Consider the following 21998-nt stretch of genomic DNA (forward strand, 5'->3'; position numbering starts at 1 on the left):
GCACTAAAGAAAAAAGCAAAGACCATTTCCACTCCGTGACCCCAATTAGGACGCTGGGCACCACAGCATTGTCTTATCTTATCACACACACACAAGCACACACACACACACGACACACACACACACTGTACCAAACCTTGTAAGTTTTTATCTGGCAGAATGAATGTCTCTACTCTCTCGCTCTCTCGCTCGCTCGCACACACTTAACCTTAACCCTAACCAGAAAACATCACCTTAACCCTAACCCTAGCTCCTAACCCTAAAACGAATCCTAGCTCCTAACTCTAACCCTAAAACTAATCCTAGCTCCTAACCCTAATTCTAACCATAACACTAATTCCTTAACCCTTAACCTTGTTAGTTTACTATTCTTATGGGGACTTGTTTCCCCACAAGTATAGTTAAACCTGTCCACACACACACACACACACACACACACACACACACACCACACACACACACACACACACACACACACACACACACACACACACACACACACACACACACACACACACACACACACACACACACACACAGAGCTGTGCATAGATCACAGAGACAGGTGTCTCTATAGGTGTCTATCTTCATGTGGGTAGCTGTCTATTTACAAGCTGCTGTCTGTGAAGGTGCTCACTGCTCATCTTACAGCTCCCTAGTCTAGGGTTGGCCAACCTCCAAGCTCCCAGAGAAAGCTGGGTGTGCAGGATTTGACGCCATTTTTTAAACGTCAAATTGGCCACTATAATTTTGAATGGTCGTTCGCTGTCGTCATAGCAACCCCTGTTAATGTGATTGTCTTTCAGCACTGCCAGAGGAGATACAGCAGCTTGAAATGACTGGGCTTCCGCTCTTCCAACCTCTCCCTTTCTATCCTTTCTTTTTCTCTCTGTGTCTTTTATTCTCTCACTATCCTCCCTCTCTGTTTCTCCTTTTCCCTATACTCTATCCTCCCACTCTCTGTTCCCCATCCCCCCATCCACCTCCTCTCTCCTCCAGGCCTAGCTCCCCCGCTGCTCTCCTAGGGAGTTGGTCTGCTAATTCTAGATGCTTACCTACTGTTCAATACTGTAGACGTGACACTACACTGCAGCACTCACTCACACTCCTCCACTCTGTCTCAAATAACTCTCTCTCTCTCTGTCCCCCCTCTCTTCTTTTTTCACACAACATGTTCACACAGGTTCTTATAGCAGGATTACAGGAGGCCCCCTCCTATCTTCTCCTGCTTATCTCTGTGTTGTTGAACGCAGCCAAGTCGTTTAGCTATTTATTTGTAACCCTCTGCCACATGATGCAGGCACTAGCTGTTCTGGGCGACTGTGTGATCTCGCTCTCCATAGCCGATGTGAGGAAGACCTTTAAACGTCCACCTGGACAARATTAATACCTATGTCAGAATGCTGTTCATTGATTACAGCTCAGCGTTCAACACCACAGTGCCCTCCAAGCTCATCACTACGCTCAGGACCCTTGGACTGAACACCTCCCTCTGCAACTGGGTATTGGACTATCTGACGGACCACCCCCCCAGGTGATGAGGGTGGGCAACAACACATCCACCACGCTGACCATCAACATAGGGGCCCCTCAACCCACACAGTTGTGAAGAAGGCACGACAATGCCTCATGCCCCTCAGGAGGCTGAAAGGATTTGGAATGGGCCCTCAAAGTACTACAGCTACACCATTGAGAACAGCTTGACTGGCTACATCACCGCTTCACACGGCAACTGCAAGGTATCCGACCGCAAGGCGCTACAGAGGGTGGTGAGTTCGGCCCAGTACATCACTGGGGCCAAGCTCCCTGCCATCCAGGCGGTGTCAGAGGAAGGCCCAAAAAATTGTCAAAGACCCCAGCCACCCAAGCCATAGACTGTTCTCCCTGCCACCGCGTGGCAAGCGGTACCAGTGCACCAAGTCTAGAACCAATAGGACCCTGAACAAAAGCCATAATAGTGCTAAACAAGACTGCTAAATAGCTAATCAAATGGCTACCCGGACTACCTGCATGAACCCTTTTCTGCACTAACTCTCTATGCACACACACACACACACACACACACACACACACACACACACACACACACACACACAACACACAACACAACACCACCAACACACACACACACCACACACACACACACACACACACACACACACCACACACACACACACACACACACACACACACACACACACACACACACACACACACACACACACACACACACACACACACACACACACACACACTACTTTCCCCCACATAATAACATGCGCACACATGCATACTGACGCCCACACACACACACCCCACACACACACACACACAAACACTACTTTCCCCCACATACATAACATGCGCACACATGCATTACTACGCCACACACACACACACCACACACACACACAAAACACTACTTTCCCCCACATACATAACATGCCACACACACTGCATACTACGCCACCACACACACACACACACACACACACACACACACACACACAACACACACACACACACACACCACACACACACACACACACACACACACACACACACACACACACACACACACACACACACACACACACACCACATAAGCTGCTGCTACTGTCTATTATCTATCCTGTCACTTTACCCCTACCTCTATATGCATAGCTACCTCAATTATCTGATACCCCTGCATATCGACTCAGTGCTGGTACTCCCTGTATATAGCCATGTTATTTTTACTCCTCATTGTATATTAATTATTCACTTCCTCGTGTCACCATTTCAATTTTTATTTTATTTTCCATCTATTGTTTTACTTTGCTTTGTATGAAAAGGATCCGTTAACAAGCATTTCACTATTAGTCTACACCTGTTGTTTCAGAAGCGTGTGACAAATAAAATTAGATTTTATTTTGATGACGCAGGCCGTTATGTAACTCAGGAGTCAGAAGTACAGATGGTCTCACAGAGCTCACATGTATGCTCCGATCTGTGCGTCCTATTGTAGCCCCGGAGAGCAGTCACACGGTACCAACACGGCGCATGCACACCACACACACACACACACACAACACACACACACCACACACACACACACACACACAGCCCACACACACACAAGACAAGTACACACGCACACCACACATACATGCACGACACCACACACAACGAAACAAGCAACACACACACACACACACACACACACACACCACACACTGCCCACACACACACAAGCAAGTACACACGCACTCACATACATCACGCACGCACAACAAACACAAACACACACAAACACAGACAAACACAGACAAACACAGCAGAGAGCAGCATTCAGAGCTGCGTCTCCTCAGGGCATCAGTTTGTTCTGGAAGATTCCACAGTAGAATGAGCTAATGAAGCTGATGGCTGTATCTCTACAGTCCTGATGGCTGTAGTCCTACAGTCTGACACAGGAGTCACTAATTTCACTCTTTCAGCTCTCCTCCTCTCTCCTCCTCCCCTCCTCCCCTCCTCCCCCAGCTCAACCCTCCTCCCTCCTCTCCCTCCTCCCCTCCTCCCAGCTCAACCCCTCCCTCCTCTCCTCCTCCCCTCCTCCCCAGCTCAACCCTCCAAGCACAGTCTGCTCACCCGTGTATAGAATCAAGGGCCTCGTATAGTACAACGACCGCTCAGTGAATCCATACGTTAAACCCGTCGTCATTACTCCAGAGCACTGTTAGAGTGGGATCTTGACGCGTGTGTATTGAGATACATCGCCTCAGGACTGTGGTGGAGATGTGCAAGTCGGGTGGGGGGGGAGTAGGCGGCGCAGACAGAGCGGTTCATATCTCCTAATATCCGCACGTCCCAGGAGGTGACAGTGTGTCGAACTCACGTATCTCCTGGCCGCGTAGTAGTTTTGCCACCCTCCCCAACCAGGTCCACAGGAAGTCAGTGAAGAAGGGGTTTGACTTTACCCTCGTGGTGTTAGGTAAGAGATGCCTAATCACACTCACACAGTGTATGTGCTGACTGATGCTGCTGACTGATGCTTTTGTGTGTATGTGTGTGTTGTCTGGTTTGGGAAAGTCTACTACAGCCTGTTCCACACAGACCTGCACAAGTAAAGGAAACTACTCAACGCTGACGGTGAGTTGTTACTGTTCCTCTCAGAGCATATCACCAGCCAGGTCAACCGTGATACGAGTCAGTATTCGACGTCCATCCGTGTCTGAGGAAGTCGGGAGATGATGTGGAAACCGGCCACTAGGGGCAACAGTGAGCGCTGTTACCTTCAAGTAGGTTTGGGTTTTGCTAGGGCGTTGTGGACGAGGATGGCAGATGGGCTTAAGCCTCGGCCTCTGATTCCAAAAGGTGCAAGTTCAAATCATTTTGATTTTTAAAATCAAGCCTATTCCAAACCTTACCCCACATCTCAACCATATGGAGTAAATGCCTAAACTTTCAACTTTAACATCAAACACATCTAAATTTGACATTTGGAACAACTTCGAAATGTAACGTTTCAGAAACATCGATGAACGAACTTCTAATTCTGAAGCGAGACTGTGACAGCTGGTAGCGTATCACACAGTGGAGATCACACAGTGGAGATCACACAGTGGAGATCACATAGTGGACGTGTCAAAAAATGTCAAAACAATTGTCACCATATATACTTCTTACACTCTCCCTCGCATCCCTCACTCTATCTCTCTCACTCTATCTCTCTCACTCTATCTCTCTCACTCTATCTCTCTCTATCTCTTCTCTGTCTCTGTCTTTCTCTCATTCCAGAGTGTATCAGTCATACAGCGGAGATCACTAAGCACACGGTTGACATTGAGGAAAAATGAATTCAACTGAAACTGACCATCRTAGACACACCAGGGTTTGTCGATGCGTGGTGAGTGTGTGTTGTCGGGGTGTATGTATGTGTGTGTGTGTTGTAGCTTGAGGCCTATCACATACATCGAGCAGCAGCATTGACATTTCGCTGTGTGTGTGTGTGTGTGTGTGTGTGTGTGTGTGTGTGTGTGTGTGTGTGTATCAGAGATAACCTTGCTGTTTCTCTCTACTCCAGTAAAATTAATACAGATAACCGTGTGGAGAGCCCGATCCCCCATCCTGACCTTGTCACCCCGACATGGAGACAGAGAAATTCATCAAGATGAAGGACGAGGAGGTAGTGAATTGTTAATTACAGTTAATTAATGACATTCAAATGATAATTAAATGTATATGCTAATTATATATAGCAGGGATGGGGAGTAACTGATTGCATGTATCAGTTACATGTAATCTGATAAAAAAACAAAATGAACTGTACGTTACCAGCTAATCAGATTGCAGTTGATGTCCAAGCCCCTTTTTGTGTATTCAAGGGAAGCTATTTGGTACTTAATAAGACTGTTTATGATTTATGGTCGATATGCATTTTGCACTCTACTTGATCACACAGAATGTTGCTCAGATGAATGTATTCTGTTTCTAACATTGTAAGAATGTGTCTCTATGCCAGAAACATAGACCACAGTGCCATTTCCTGTCGCGACAGAAGTTATGAAACAACCAAAGTTTTAAGCGATACTAAATATTTCATTTCCCTTTACTCCATTGACAGACTGAGGCTTTGTAAAGCACCACTTCTGTCTACGAGGGCTCTCTTATGGAACAGGGGCAAAGTGTTACAGCACGATCAATACTCTGACAGTCTATTTTAGATTACATTAGATAAAGAATCATTAGATCAAAGTCAAATGAAAAACTTTATAGAACCAGAACCCATCCACTTGACAAGATTGCATTACACCCTTTAAGTGTTATGTGTGTAACGGCGTTCCTCTCCTCTTCATACGAAGAGGAGGAGCAGGGATCGACACAAAATGCAGACTTGTGATTTGACATATTATTTATTAAAGTAAAGACGAAAACACGAACTTCACTTAAAACTAAACAAAACAACAAACGGAGTAGACAAACCTGAACGTAAGGAACTTACATGTAACGCAGAACGAACGACAGGGAAAATGACTACACAAAACGACGAACGAACGAAACAGTCCCGTATGGTGCAACATAGACACAGACACAGGAGACAACCACCCACAACAAACAATGTGAAAAAAACCTACCTTAATATGATTCTCAATCAGAGGAGATGAAAACCACCTGCCTCTAATTGAGAACCATATTAGGTACCCAAAAACAACATAGAAACAGAAAACATAGACTGCCCACCCAAACTCACGTCCTGACCAGCTAACACATAAAACAACTAACAGAAAACAGGTCAGGAACGTGACATAACCCCCCCTCAAGGTGCGTACTCCGAACCACGCACCACAAAGTCTAGGGGAGGGTCTGGGTGGGCATCTGAACCGACGGTGGTCGGCTGGCTGAGCTGCTAGCTGGCTGGGGTACGCGGCCCCAAGCCCACCCACCATAGTTCCAGATGCCCAGCCTTACGTACTCCCCCCCATTAGTAATGACACCACACCGTGCTAATAGTTGGCGGGAACCAAGGTAGTCACGGCCACCTTTAGGGGGAGGACAGTGGCTAGCCGTCAGGATAGGAGGCCGTGCGAGTCAGGTACAGGAGTTTGGATAGCTTGCTGCTTGACTGGTCGGACCTGAAGGCAGCTCGCACGGTCGAGATGAGATGGCAGGCTCTGGCTTGGAGAGGCAGTTTCTGGCATGATGTGACGGTCTCTGGACGCTCATGGAGGCTGACGGCTCTGGCTACTGAGACTACTCATGGCAGGCTGACGGCTCTGGACGTCTATGGCAGGCTGACGGCTCTGGACGCACGCTCATGGCTACGCGCGCTGATTCGGCAGGCTGAGGCTTCTGGACTCATGGCAGGCTGACGGCTCTGGACGCTCATGGCCGCTGACGGCTCTGGCCCGCTCATGGCTCGCTGACGGCTCTGGACGGCTCTATGGCCGCTTGGCGGCTTCTGGACGCTCATCTGGCCTACTGGCCGGCCTCTGGGCTAGACTGTTGCTGGCTGGCGGCTCTGGCAGATCTGTCTGGCTGGCGGCTCTGGCAGATCCTGTCTGGCGGGCGGCTCTGGCAGATCCTGTCTGGTTGGCGGTCTGGCAGATCCTGTCTGGTTGGCGGCTCTGGCAGATCCTGTCTGGTTGGCGGCTCTGGCGATCTGTCTGTTGGCGCTCTGGCAGATCCTGTCTGGTTGGCGGCTCTGGCAGATCTGTCTGGTTGGCGGCTCTGGCAGATCCTGACTGACGAACGGCTCTAGCGGCTCCTGACTGACGAACGGCTCTGACGGCTCGGGACAGACGGGCGGCTCTAATGGCTCGGGACAGACGGATGGCTCAGACGGCACTGGGCAGACGGATGGCTCAGATGGCGCTGGGGAGACGGATGGCTCAGATGGCCGCTGGGGAGACGATGGCTCAGATGGCGCTGGGGACGGATGGTCAGATGGCGCTGGGGAGACGGATGGCTCGATGGCGCTGGGGACGGATGGCTCAGATGGCGCTATGGAGACGGATGGCTCAGATGCGCTATGGAGACGGATGGCTCTGGCGGATAAGGCGCACTGTAGGCCTAGTGCGTGGTGCCGGAACTGGAGGCACCGGACTGGAGACACGCACTTCAAGGCTAGTGCGGGAGCAGGGACAGGGCACACTGACCTCTCGAAGCACACTATAGGCCTGGTGCGTGGTACCGGCACTGGTGGCACCGGGCTGGAGGCACGCACATCAGGAAGAGTACGGGGAGAAGGAACAGTGCGTACAGGGCTCTGGAGACGCACAGGGAGGCTTAGTGCGGTGTTGCCGGAACTGGACGGCACTGGGGCTGGAGACACGACCATAGGGAGAGTGCGTGGAGGAGGAACAGGGCTCTGGAGACGCACTGGAAATTGGTGCGTAGTGTAGGCACTGGTGGTACTGGGCTGGGGCGGGGAGGTAGCGCCGGAAATACGGACCGTGCAAGCGTACTGGCTCCCTTGAGCATTGAGCCTGCCCAACCTTACCTGGTTGAATGCTCCCGTCGCGACCAGTGCGGAGGTGGAATAACCCGCACCGGGCTATGTAGGCCGAACCGGGGACACCATGCGTAAGGCTGGTGCCATGTAAGCCGGCCCAAAGAGACGTACTGGTGGCCAGATATGTAGGGCCGGCTTCATGACATCCGGCTCAATACTCAATCTAGCCCTACCAGTGCGGGGAGGTGGAATAACCCGTACCGGGCTATGCACACGTACAGGAGACACCGTGCGCTCTACTGCGTAACACGGTGTCTGCCCGTACTCCCGCTCTCCACGGTTAGCCTGGGAAGTGGGCGCAGGTCTCCTACCTGCCCTTGGCCCACTACCTCTTAGCCCCCCCCAATAAATTTTTGGGTAGTACTCAAGGGCTTTTCGGGCTTCCGTGCTAGAAGCGTCCCCTCATAACGCCGGTTCCCTTCTCCGGTTGCCTCTGCTCTCCTCAGTGCCTCCAGCTGTTCCCATGGGAGGCGATCCCTTCCAGCCAGGATCTCCTCCCATGTGTAGCAACCTTTACCGTCCAAAACATCCTCCCATGTCCATTCCTGTTTCGTGTTCCACTGCTCGAACTTATGCTGCTTGGTTCTGGATTGGTGGGTGGTTCTGTAACGGCGTTCCTCCTCCTCTTCATACGAAGAGGGGAGGCAGGGATCGAACCAAAATGCAGACTTGTGATTTGACATATTATTTATTAAAGTAAAGACGAAAACACGAACTTCACTTAAAACTAAACAAAACAACAAACGGAGTAGACAAACCTGAACGTAAGGACTTACATGTAACGCAGAACGAACGAACAGGAAAATGACACAAAACGACGAACGAACGAAATAGTCCCGTATGGTGCAACATAGACACAGACACAGGAGACAACCACCCACAACAAACAATGTGAAAACACCTACCTTAATATGATTCTCAATCAGAGGAGATGAAAACCACCTGCCTCTAATTTAGAACCATATTAGGTACCCAAACCAACATAGAAACAGAAAACATAGACTGCCCACCCAAACTCACGTCCTGACCAGCTAACACATAAAACAACTAACAGAAAACAGGTCAGGAACGTGACAATGTGTTGTGTGTGTGTGTGTGTGTGTGTGTGTGTGTGTGGTGTGTGTTGTGTGTGTGTGTGTGTGTGTGTGTGTGTGTGTGTGTGTGTGTGTGTGTGTGTGTGTGTGTGTGTGTGTGTGTGTGTGTGTGTGTGTGTGTGTGTGTGTGTGGTGTGTGTGTGTGTGTGTGTGGTGTGTGTGTTGTGCCTGTGCGTGCGTGCGCACCTGAGTGTCAATGGTGGTGATGTTACGCCTGTATTGTTGGTCCATCCCATTGTTGTACGTAACTTAGATGAATAGATATGACAGCATGATCAAGGTTGTGTCCACACAGACACAGTGATGTCTCACACTGGTGCTCGTCACTCAATACAAACCCACCGTTGTACCTTTGATGCTCACTGATATTAATGTGTGTGTTTGGGTGTGTGGCTTAGCATCGGACAGTGTTTTACTCCTGATACACGGCTGTGCCGTGTGAAACTTCGACAAATAGTCTCATCGTAGGTTACTGTACACTGTGAAAATGCAGTCCGGTCAGTTTTGTTCTGTGCTGGTTAATCTACTACGTCATCATAACACATACTTTGGGACGTGCTACAGCTATTCGTACGCAGCCACACCTCCCTGGATGAACTTTCTCATAGACACTCATCTAAGGTCAGCTTTATGTTTTCCCCCTCTAATGGGGTTAGGATTTGGTGAAGGTAAACTGACCCTAGATCTGTGCCTAAGGGCAACTGCTTTGCCTGCCTGTGAGGATGAGACAAGGCCTGTCGTCCCCTATGACAGGTAAAAACATGATTCACGTATGGTTGATTATGAGCCAAAACAGTAAGGGAGAAATGCAACCAGTCTAGTTATTCTAGGGTTGACATTCAGGGAGAAAATGTCCTTGTTTACTCTTATGTTATAGGTCCTGTGTATGGAAAATATTTTTTCCACTGTTTTTTCAGGCTAACAGACCAAGACACTGGGACCACACAAGATTTACTGAAACCAAATCTTTTGGGTTTTTATAACAAAATTCAGAGAAAAATGGAGGAAAAGTCTGAATCCAACTATGAAAGAGGTGAGTCCCTCAGTTACTTTCTCATTTAGTATACATGTACAACCAATTTAGTACACCATATATACAGTGGGGGAGAACAAGTATTTGATACACTGCCGATTTTGCAGGTTTTCCTACTTACAAAGCATGTAGAGGTCTGTAATTTTTATCATAGGTACACTTCAACTGTGAGAGACGGAATCTAAAACAAAAATCCAGAAAATCACATTGTATGATTTTTAGTAAATAATTTGCATTTTATTGCATGACATAAGTATTTGATACATCAGAAAAGCAGAACTTAATATTTGGTACAGAAACCTTTGTGTGCAATTACAGAGATCATACGTTTCCTGTAGTTCTTGACCAGGTTTGCACACACTGCAGCAGGGATTTTGGCCCACTCCTCCATACAGACCTTCTCCAGATCCTTCAGGTTTCGGGGCTGTCGCTGGGCAATACGGACGTTCAGCTCCCTCCAAAGATATTTCTATTGGGTTCAGGTCTGGAGACTGGCTAGGCCACTCCAGGACCTTGAGATGCTTTTTACGGAGCCACTCCTTAGTTGCCCTGGCTGTGTGTTTCGGGTCGTTGTCATGCTGGAAGAACAGCCACGACCCATCTTCAATGCTCTTACTGAGGGAAGGAGGTTGTTGGCCAAGATCTCGCGATACATGGCCCCATCCTCCTCCCCTCAATACGGTGCAGTCGTCCTGTCCCCTTTGCAGAAAAGCATCCCCAAAGAATGATGTTTCCACCTCCATGCTTCACGGTTGGGATGGTGTTCTTGGGGTTGTACTCATCCTTCTTCTTCTCCAAACACGGCGAGTGGAGTTTAGACCAAAAAGCTCTATTTTTGTCTCATCAGACCACATGACCTTCTCCCATTCCTCCTCTGGATCATCCAGATGGTCATTGGCAAACTTCAGACGGGCCTGGACATGCGCTGGCTTGAGCAGGGGGATCTTGCGTGCGCTGCAGGATTTTAATCCATGACGGCATGGTGTGTTACTAATGGTTTTCTTTGAGACTGTGGGTCCCGCTCTCTTCAGGTCATTGACCAGGTCCTGCCGTGTAGTTCTGGCTGATCCCTCACCTTCTCTCATGATCATTGATGCCCCACGAGGTGAGATCTTGCATGGAGCCCCAGACCGAGGGTGATTGACCGTCATCTTGAACTTCTTCCATTTTCTAATAATTGCGCCAACAGTTGTTTGCTTCTCACCAAGCTGCTTGCCTATTGTCCTGTAGCCCATCCAAGCCTTGTGCAGGTCTACAATTGTATCCCTGATGTCCTTACACAGCTCTCTGGTCTTGGCCATTGTGGAGAGGTTGGAGTCTGTTTGATTGAGTGTGTGGACAGGTGTCTTTTATACAGGTAACGAGTTCAAACAGGTGCAGTTATACAGGTAATGAGTGAAGAACAGGAGGGCTTCTTAAAGAAAAACTAACAGGTCTGTGAGAGCCGGAATTCTTACTGGTTGGTAGGTGATCAAATACTTATGTCTCGCAATAAAATGCAAATTAATTACTTAAAAATCATACAATGTGATTTTCTGGATTTTTGTTTTAGATTCCGTCTCTCACAGTTGAAGTGTACCTATGATACAAATTACAGACCTCTACATGCTTTGTAAGTAGGAAAACTTGCAAAATCGGCAGTGTATCAATACTTGTTCTCCCCTACTGTATATTGAGATATATAAGTACAATAAGTTCTGTAATATATAAATTGTGGATAAGTCCTGTTGCTACTGTAAGGTTCTGTTTTTATTTTCATAGTTAACCTTGTGTTCTGTTTCGTTGTGTTCTTGAACATAGCCCTGTTTCTTTGTGTTCTGTAACGTAACCCCGTCCTTCATTTTTGTCCATTGATTTCACCTGTGTTAGTTGAACTCACCTGGTCTCATCAGCTCCTTATTTAGTTCAGTTCATTCTGTTTGTGCCTTTGTGAGGTATTGTTCGTTTTGACTCTACTAAGCCTGTTCCTGGCTCGTTTGTGAGAACCAGTTAGCTTTCAGTCCTAGTTTTTAGTCACCTGCCTGTTTGTCTACCTGTGTATGACCATTGCCTGCCTTTGACCACAATTCCTGCCTTCTGCGAAGGCAAAATAAACACCTGCCGCGCTCTGCGCCTGAACCTACACCTTTTTCTCCCTGAGTATTCATTACAGGGCAGTTACTGTTTTACAGTGTGTTAATCAGATTGAACTCCATGGAAGGCATTGGTTTTAAAGGAGAATACAATGTTTTGAAGTTTCCTAATGACATTAGAAAGTAATTGAAAACAACAACAAAAATAATTTGCTCCCTTGTATACCCTTCTCCTCTCTCATTCCCTCATTATTTTTCTCTCACCCTCATCCTCCTTCGCCTTCTTTCTCCCCCTCTACCTCTCCATCACCCTCCCTCTCTTATCKTTCTCTACCCTTTTCCTCCTCCACTCACTTTCTATCTCTCAGAGCGGAGAGTACTGATTGTGGGGCCACAAATGTCTGGGAGGCACTCTGTTGGAAACACAATCCTAGGTAGAGAGGCTTTTCAATCTGGGGGAATCACTKCCCAGTGTGAGAAGAGAGGTGGAGGAGTGAGTGGGAAGAAGGTCACTCTGGTCAAAGCTCCTGGCTGGTGGAGGAAATATTGTTTAGGTGACACACCAGAGTTGGTTAAGAGAGAATAAGCAGCACATCTCTGTGCCACCCTGGACCCCATGCTTTCATACTTGTGGTTGAGGCTGTCGGTTCACAGAAGCAAGCAGGAAATCAGTAGAGGAACACCTGGAGCTTCCCAGTGAGAGAGTCTGGGGTTGTTCACCTATGGGGAAGGTCTGGGAGACACAACARCCATTGAGCAGCACATTGAGAATGAAGGGGAGGCACTCCAGTGGCTCATTGAGAAATGTGGGAGCAGGTACTACGTCTTTGACAGTAAGGGTAATGCCACTGACACTGAGGCCACAGAGCTGCTGGAGAAGATAGAGGAGATGGTGGCAGGGAACAATGGGAGCCACTTTGAAGTTGAGGGTGCAGTGTTGCAGAACATTGAGGAGAAGAGAAGGTGGAGAGATCGGAAGAAAGACGTCTGAAAACGCAGAAGGAAAGGAAGAAACTAAATGCACTTCTGAAAGGTTGGTATATCTACTCAGGAGTGAATCACACATCTTAATAAATAAATGGTCAGGAGAGACAATATGAACCACATGATTAAATATGCTCTAAGCAACAATTCCACCTGCACATACCCATTTATTATACCTCCACAAAATKAAATGGTTAAATGGTTGTATGTTCTATGTTTTTATGAACTTGAATTGATATTTTATGAATTTCTTTTATACAGAGGAGACCCACATCCTAACCAAACTGAGATTCCTAATGCTGGGGTGGGTCTTTGTTGGGAAAAGTGCTGCTGGAAACGCCATCTTGAACACTTCTAAGTTTGAGGCTGGAAGGAGAAGCGTAAAATCTACACAACAGTCGGGTAAGGTTGGGGGGAGGCAAGTCACTGTCGTGGACACACCCGGATGGTGGAAATTCTTTCTGGTCTAGTTCACTTCTCCCTCGGTGAAGTCAGAAATACTGAAGGGTGTTTCTCTTTGTTGTCCGTTTCCCAATGCTGTCCTCCTGATGATTCCTGTAGACACAGCGTTTGCTGAGGAACAGAGGAAGGTGACACAGGACAACATGAAGCTGCTAKGAGAGGGAGTCTGGAGACACACTATAGCGGTCTTTACCCGGGGGGCATGTCTGGGAGACACAACTATCGAGCAGCACATTGAGAGTGAAGGGAAGGCCCTGCATTGGCTTATAGAGAAATGTGGGAACAGGTATCATGTCTTTGACAGTAAGGGTAAAGACACAGACGCTCAGGTCACAGAGCTGCTGGAGAAGATAGAGGAGATGGTGGCAGGGAAACATTTATTTTGCCTGAGCACTGAGATCCATAAACCAGTGGAGACAGGGATCATTCCACAGGCAGATGATGAAGCCACTGAGAAGATTTCACAACTTTTCAATCAGGAATGGGATCGGAGAAACTGGGAGAATTTGGAAATAGCAAAGACATCAACTCCACCAATTCTAAAGGGAAATAGGAGTATGTCTGATGGACCTAACTGTGAGTAATCGCTTTTCTCTCTCTCTTTACCCCAGCATGCTTTTTTCGAAGTTCTTCATTGTTATTGTTTTTCCTGAACAGTCAGTGGAGACAAGCCACCCCTGGAGAGCTCTGGACTGGGAGAGGGAGAAATCACAATGTAAGATCCGAGGGAGGATCAAGGTGTTAGCAGTAAGCAAACAGTCTTCTTATACCAGAATATACATCCTTTCCTCAATTCCACCCTCCTCATACTGTCTCCATTCAATGTAACCTTGTGCATATGTACCATAGAGATAGATAGAGGACTCATCTTTGTATCTGTGCCATTATAATGTCTGTGACAGCATGGGCAGCTTCATTGAGGCTATATCCATTTTAAAGTAGTCCATTTTCTTCTTCACGATTGGCTGATCTCTACTGATGACCTGGTTGGGCTCGCTCCAATCGAGTCATCAGGAGGGATCAGCCAATGAAGTAGGAAGTCCCACCCAGTTGACTACCTTAAAATGGTGGAAGCCCTCAATGGTGCTTGGCGTGCTGCCCATGCTAATACAGACTTTTGGCCACTAGAGGCCTCTATCTTTCTCTATGATCTGTTCTTATGTCTTTTTTTGCTTTCCATAGCAGGCGGTCAACAATTAGAAAGATTGCAGTCGATAGATCCGGAGGTGAGAGAACAGYGGAAGGAACTGCTGGAGAAGGAGTGGAGTTGGAGAGAGATARCTAGTCAGTTGAATCTGCCATCTCATGGTGAGTGGCTGGTAACTTTGGATAATCTGCATCGGTTTTAAATTCACCGAAATGTTTTTGTCACAGAAATCTGTTCTCTAGCTACAGCCTCTCTATGGGTCTCTGATGCCTAAATAATAGCTTAGTAATGCCGATACAGAGTAGAAGTATTCAATCAACGATTTACTGACATTTTGATATGAATGCATTTTTATTGGGCAAAACAAATCTCAGACGCAATATTCGGACATGATCAGCAAGGATTTCCCTGTTGTTGAAGTTATATTGTGCCACAGATAACATCTCCGAGMCAGACGCTGAAGAGCTGAAGAGATCCCGTCACAAAGTCTTAGCGTGGCTGAAGAGCTCTGGATATGGCACTGCCTCTACCCCAAGTATGGACAGTATACACAGCAGTAAGACAGAGGACTTCGTGACAGATGTGGGCAACTAGTTCAGATGAAGAGAAACATCAGGTTRTAATCGTATCTAGTTTAGGAGTGAATCTGACTGGTATCTGCAGACGTAAACCAGGCWACAGAGGTGTGAGAGATTGCTAGGCGTTGAGAGCTCTGGTTTAACTACGGGGTGGCAGTTAGCCTAGCGGTTTGAATGGTTYGAATCCCCAAGCCGAATAGGTGAAAAATATGTTGATGTTTCCTTGAGCAAGGCATTTAACCCTAGTTGCTCGGGATAAGAGTGTCTGATAAATGACGGAAATGTAACTAACACTGTGATGCTATATTGTTTTGCAATCACGATAGAACATCAGAATGTGTGCTGCCATTCTTTCACCACGTTGAAAGATGTTCTTCATCTCCACTTTGTAAACAAAACAAAAATAATAACTACGGTGGGGCAGACAGTGGCGCTGTTTCCCTTTAAAGCTTTAACTTAGTTTATGTTTTACCTTCTCTTACTTTTTGATTTGTAAATATATTATTAACAGTAGATTATTTACAAACTGAGTACATATACTACACATATTGCTGCCTTAATTAAACAATCTTTGATTATTGTCCTATGCATTATGTATTTTAACATGCACTACCCTTAACAAACAGTTTATTGTAAAAGAAAATCATGTTTTTTTAAGTCTAAAATGTTTCTTTGTAATTGGTCAAAACATGTATTTAACTATTAAATAAAGAATTTGATTAAAACAATGGAGTTACGCAATATGTGAACAGTGTAGGCTACTGTAATTCACTCTGGATAGTGTCTACTAGCAAATCACTAAATGTATGAAATGTACAGCCTCTGCAGTCCCGGAGCACCGCCGTCCCGGAGCACCGCCGTCCCGGAGCACCGCCGTCCCGGAGCACCGCCGTCCCGGAGCACCGCCGTCCCGGAGCACCGCCGTCCCGGAGCACCGCCGTCCCGGAACACCGCCGCAACTAGTTATATTTTACAGCGAAGGCTGCAGCAGAAGCTAACTCCTAATGTCGGCGCACACACCCGTGTGCGATTGGCTGGGGAAGAATGTGTGTGGGAGTTTGGCTTGGAATCCTGCAGTCCTGGCTCACACACAACCCTTCTGCCCATAGATAACCACAGATCTGCAGGACAGCCTATATGGGGAAACATCAGAGACCTCTAAAAGGTGGTCAGGGGCAACGATTGGATATTAACTGGGCCCATTCAACCAGCTTGGTGTAAAATAGGCGAACACCAGTCGAGTTTGGTGGTAGGCTGCACGTCTCACATTATGCAGTATTTATTTGATCATTTATTATGGATAGGCCTATTGGTTCATAACCTAGCCTACCTGATGGTGGACAGTAAGGTATTGGCTTCCTGATGGCTGTTGAATGGGCTGGTTTTGGAACATCTGGGCAAAATGTAAACACCCCCGTTGCTGAGTATCATACACTACACTGGAGCCTAGGTTACTTTCGAGTAAAGCAATAGGCTATACTATAACTCACTCCAATGGTCTACAGAGAGTATCTAACCAACGTTGTGTAGTCGGACTTGAAAGGAGAAACCACTAATGCACAACTAGCTGCTGGTCTCCAGAGCGTCTTGTCAGTCCTTCAGGCTGTGACTTGACACGTTTAGATTACACCGTTTAAAAAATAGAATGTGTGTGTGCCTGTTTGCAGACGTGTGGAGATGTGTGTGTGCACGCCGCACCTGTTTGTCAATGTGGTGATGTTTAGCCTGTATGTTGGTCCATCCCATTGTTGTACGTAACATAGATGAGTAGATATGTCAGCATGATCAAGGTTGTGTCCACACAGACACAGTGATGTCTCACACTGGTGCTCGTCACTCAATAAAAGCCCACTGTTGTACCTTTGATGCTCAGTAATATTAATGTGTGTGTTTGGGTGTGTGGCTTAGCATCGRACAGTGTTTTACTCCTGATACATGGTTGTGCCGTGTGCAACCACAACAAATAGTCTCGTCATAGGTTACTGACAATATCGCTTGGTGGCCTACAGACTCTTTCAGAGTTTGTTTTACGTGGGGAGAAGCTGGGCACAGGACACCAAATCGCCTTGCTTGCGTGTGTGTGTAACGGATGTGAAATGGCTAGCTAGTTAGCGGTGGTGCGCGCTAATARCCTTTCAATCGGTTACGTCACTTGCTCTGAGACCTTGAAGTAGTGGTTCCCCTTGCTCTGCAAGGGCCGCGGCTTTTGTGGGGCGATGGGTAACGATGCTTCRTGGGTGACTGTTGTTGATGTGTGCAGAGGGTCCCTGGTTCGCGCCCGGGTCGGGGCGAGGGGACGGACGTAAAGTTATACTGTTACACGTGTGTTGTTGGGGCCCTTCATGCAATTTATCCCTCACATGATGGATAGTATGTTGGATACAAATAAGTTGATGACTCAAGAGGAGATGTGAAAGGTCCATAACAACAATCTCCCCTTGCATCAAAGTGACTCCGATCACCTCGCTGCACCCACCCAACATATGAAAATATTCCCTTTGTCGAATTGTAGTATTTATTATTACTGTATATACTGTATGTCATAAATTGCCATAACTGTTCCTGCATACTGCTGTGTAAACTCACCTTGGTCTCCAGACCAAATAAACTTGAAAACAAGCCAAGTATACTTATTTGTTTCATTGACAGACTAATCTCCTGTTTTATTGAAACATGTTTATCTGCCAACAAATGAAAGTTGAATTGGTACATCAACTCCCTGCATCATTTATTTTTAGCAGTAAGATTGTAGCTAGTTACATTTAATGTACTCGGCCTTGAATGTGATTTGAACTAATAACCCCTTGTTGGCTACAACCTGTAATGTCTTGTTACAGTGCAGCTACAGCACCAGATCTGTGAGCATAAAAGAGATATGGCCACAGATTTATTGGCAAGAATGCATTTCTGCACTTTGCTAAAACCTACCCAGAATCACGTAAATAATTAAACAATTATCACCACCAATGCTCAAGGACACTTGATGTAGAGTAAACAATAATTATTTGGGGATTTGAAACTGCAACCTCTTGGTTAGAAGTGGATCAATGTTTCTGCAGTGCCACCAGGTTCATACCTTTTGTTTGGAACATATATTAACACACTCTCAAAAAAGAAGGTATGGTTAGGGTACAGTGTTGATCCCCGGTGTACAAAAAGGTAAAAGGTACACTTCCCAGGTACACATATAAACTCACATGGTACAATTCGGTACCTTGTAGGTATGAGAGATTTTTCTACCCAATATTTTGAATATAAGGTAYGATCATCACTCCACTTTAAAATATAGGTGTGAACAATGTAATGGTTAGAGCTCATTAGCATATTTGGCGGCATGGTTAAATATATGTATATTTGTGCCAACCATCAGAGGAAGTGTTGGAGCAGTTTAAGTGTTTGATGGTTATGCTAATGTAGGTTGAGAAATTCCTTTAAACATGGCTCTGCAAATGTAGTAAGTGACGAGCTGCACTGAAAAGAGGTTATTGTGCATTTTCCAGTAACTTAATAGAAACTTGTTGCTGTGAGTTCGTCCATTTTAAACAGCAAACTACTTATCTGTAAGTTATTGTAAAATCAAACTACTTACTGGCAAAACATTGCACAGGACACCAGGCAGAAATGCCTTCTCGAACATGTGAATTTTCATGTGCCTTAATAACAAACTTGTATGCCATCTGTAAATATTAATACAATTGTTATATTACGAGCCTTGTTGGTTAAGCCACAGAAAAGGCGGGCAACCTTCCCACTACCAATGATTGGCTGATATAATGAGTGGGCTGGATATGCCGAGAGAGGAGTTTGGATTGGTCTGACATATTGAAGGTGTCTGTCTATTTGAGCTCGTCAGTCTGTGTTGGTAATCCTGTCGAACGCTGATTWAAAAAAWATATATTGTGTAGTGGAGCTGCATAAGTGTTGCTCTCCATTTTCTGGAGGATCAAGTTTTGAAATCAGTGGAATTAAAGTATGATAGCTAAAGAGATGGAGWAAACACCAGTCCCCGGATTACATCTTCAAACTAAGGGCAACCGTGGTATGGCATTCCTGACTGGAATGCATGTTGATGTATGCAGGTAAGATAGTCTAGCGTTAGCTAGCTACAGTTTCAGATATTACACATTTCTAATTTAGACAAAGTTGTTTCATTTCAAGCTAAAGTGTACTGTTAGCTAGCTAACGTTAGCTGGCTRGCTCCTTAGTTGTTATTATTTGTTTCCCAGAGCAATTTGCTTTTCTAGTTAGAGCCTAATGTTAGGCATTGTTGGCACTTTGTTCATTGTTGTTTAACTAGCTAACGTTAGCTGGCTGGCTCGTTAGCTAACGATAAGTGGCATGTGTACAACACCCGTTGAATATGGCCGGTGTCAGTAAACGTCTGCAGAAAAGCRTATTGAAATTGTTGCCAGCGGAGCTGGTTAGGCTGTTTTCATGTTATCCAGAGGTAAACAAATCATCGGCCAGAGCGTCAAGTGTGCGCTTCAAGAGCAAAACGATATAGGTGGGGCTAAAGCTTAAGAGGGTGTGAACGATGCTGAATGGGTGTAGACAAAGAAGAGCTCTTCACTAGATACCAAAACATTCAAATGCGATTTTCTCAAAAGTGAGTTTACAAGTTGATCAACTTTCAAAGCAGAATTACTTTCCCATTGTTCCTTAAATGCAGTGTATGATATACCATTTTCTAGCTCTGAGTCTCAACTTTTATCCAATGTAAAAAAAAAACACCATTTCACATTTTGCTACATAAGACCGAATCCAGGTGGTGAGTTACATATGCACATCAYTTGCAGCATACTGTAGCAGCGGCAGCCTATCAGAAGATTGCAGGAGTGGCTTATTTGTGGTGCGGCTTTCAGCAAGTTCTTTTTGGTAGTGATGGGGAAACAAAACTTCCTGAAGCATTGATCATTTCCAGCCAATTAGGTCGAAAATAGGTTCATTGCTCGAGGCTTTGATTAACACGATAGTGGCACCTGCTGATCAGAAGAATTTAGAACAGAAAAAATTATTAGAGACGCCACCGCACACGCCGTGTCCTTTTTGTCTTCTACCAAACCAATACCAAACCAATCAGGTGGTTGTTCGACAAAATGAAGCTTCGGACGCCATTGATCACGTGCTTCTGATGCAAGCATCGGCACACTGCTTYGAAAGTAAACTGCTTAGCGATTTTGACGCATGCCTCGGAGCTCCAGTATCAAACGTAACATCACTACTTTTTGGTCTCCCATGAGCGGGAATGTCATCCCAGTTAATATGCTCTGTTGAATTCTGGTCATAAACATTAACCTTGTATATTGTCAGTTAACAAGGCTGACATAATGTAAGTGACAAAGAGCCATGCAATTTTTAATTCATAGCTAGTCACCATGTTACTGTAATACTCACTTACCTATGTACCAGACCGTCAGGTCAGTGAGTGTGACAGATTAGCTACAGTAAGTTACTGTGAATTTTATAATAAACTACTTGCAACTAGTTGATAGTAAATTATTAATTGTATTATATTTCAGTCTTCTGTGATGTATATAAAGGTTAACAGTGGGATGCAAACTCAAAATGGAATACATTTCAACTCTATATCCAACATGGTACAGGCGTCTTCTTTTTTTAATTCCATAACTATGTGTGTGAGGTGAAGACTTTTGCTTCAAAGTAGATTTGTTTAAGACTGCCAAGAGTCACTCTGTGTGACCCTGATTTAGCCCACTGCAATAAAAGGTTAACAGTGCCGCTCTTGAGTGTCACAAGTTTTTATAAAGATTGCAAAACTGACAGTGTCAAAAGAGGTGCTCAACCTTCATCAACATAACGATGAAACCACTTAAACTGGTACAACATTTCCACTGACGGTTGGCACAAATACAACATATTTTAGACAATKCCCCCAAATACACAGCACATTGCTCCCAACTACATTTAAAAGTGCAGTAATGATTGTACCTAATCCTGTGTTCGTAACCAGTGGGAAGTGGGAATTTACCACATACGACTGGGAAAAATCCACTTGAAYGGCCCTCCAACTGGTAATTACTAGTAGAAAATGTGTCTATCATTCCTGAGCTCTGACTTCTCCCACATGGTGATCACCAGCATTGTTGGCAGTTACAGTGCCTTCACAAAGTATTCACATACGTTAYATTTTTCCACATTTTGTTGTGTTACAGCCTGAATTTAAAATATATTAAATTGAGATTATTGGTCATTGGCCTACACACAATACCCCAGAGTCTAAATATGTTTTTAGAAATGTTTACAAATTTAGAAAAAATGAAAAGCTGAAATGTCTTAATTCAATAAGTATTCAACCCCTTTGCTATTGGAAGCCTGAATAAGTTTATGAGTAAATTAGTTTTTAACAAGTCGCATAATAAGTTGCATGGACCCACTCTGTGTACAATAATAGTGTTTAACATGATTGTTTTATGACTACATCATATACAATTATCTGTCAGGTCCCTTAGTCACGAAGTAAAATTCAATCACAGATTCAACCACAAAGACCAGGTTGGTTTTCCAATGCCTCGCAAAAAAAGGACATCTATTGGTAAATCGGTAAATAAACAAATTGGCAGACATTGAATATCCCTTTGAGCATTGTGAAGTTATTAATTACACTTTGGATGGTGTAT

At 45.6% G+C, this 21998-nt stretch overlaps 1 long non-coding RNA gene across 1 annotated transcript; it reads left to right on the forward strand.

The window, feature by feature from the left end:
- The first annotated feature begins 9922 nt into the window (after window positions 1–9922).
- LOC111963617 (uncharacterized) lies at window positions 9923–15934 on the forward strand. Its single transcript, XR_002877274.2, has 5 exons — window positions 9923–10117; window positions 12558–13222; window positions 13435–14211; window positions 14293–14382; window positions 14818–15934. It is a non-coding gene; the product is annotated as an uncharacterized lncRNA (long non-coding RNA).
- The last annotated feature ends 6064 nt before the right edge of the window (window positions 15935–21998 follow it).

Source organism: Salvelinus sp. IW2-2015, linkage group LG5 (assembly GCF_002910315.2).
Source record: "Salvelinus sp. IW2-2015 linkage group LG5, ASM291031v2, whole genome shotgun sequence".
Lineage (NCBI taxonomy): Eukaryota > Metazoa > Chordata > Actinopteri > Salmoniformes > Salmonidae > Salvelinus > Salvelinus sp. IW2-2015.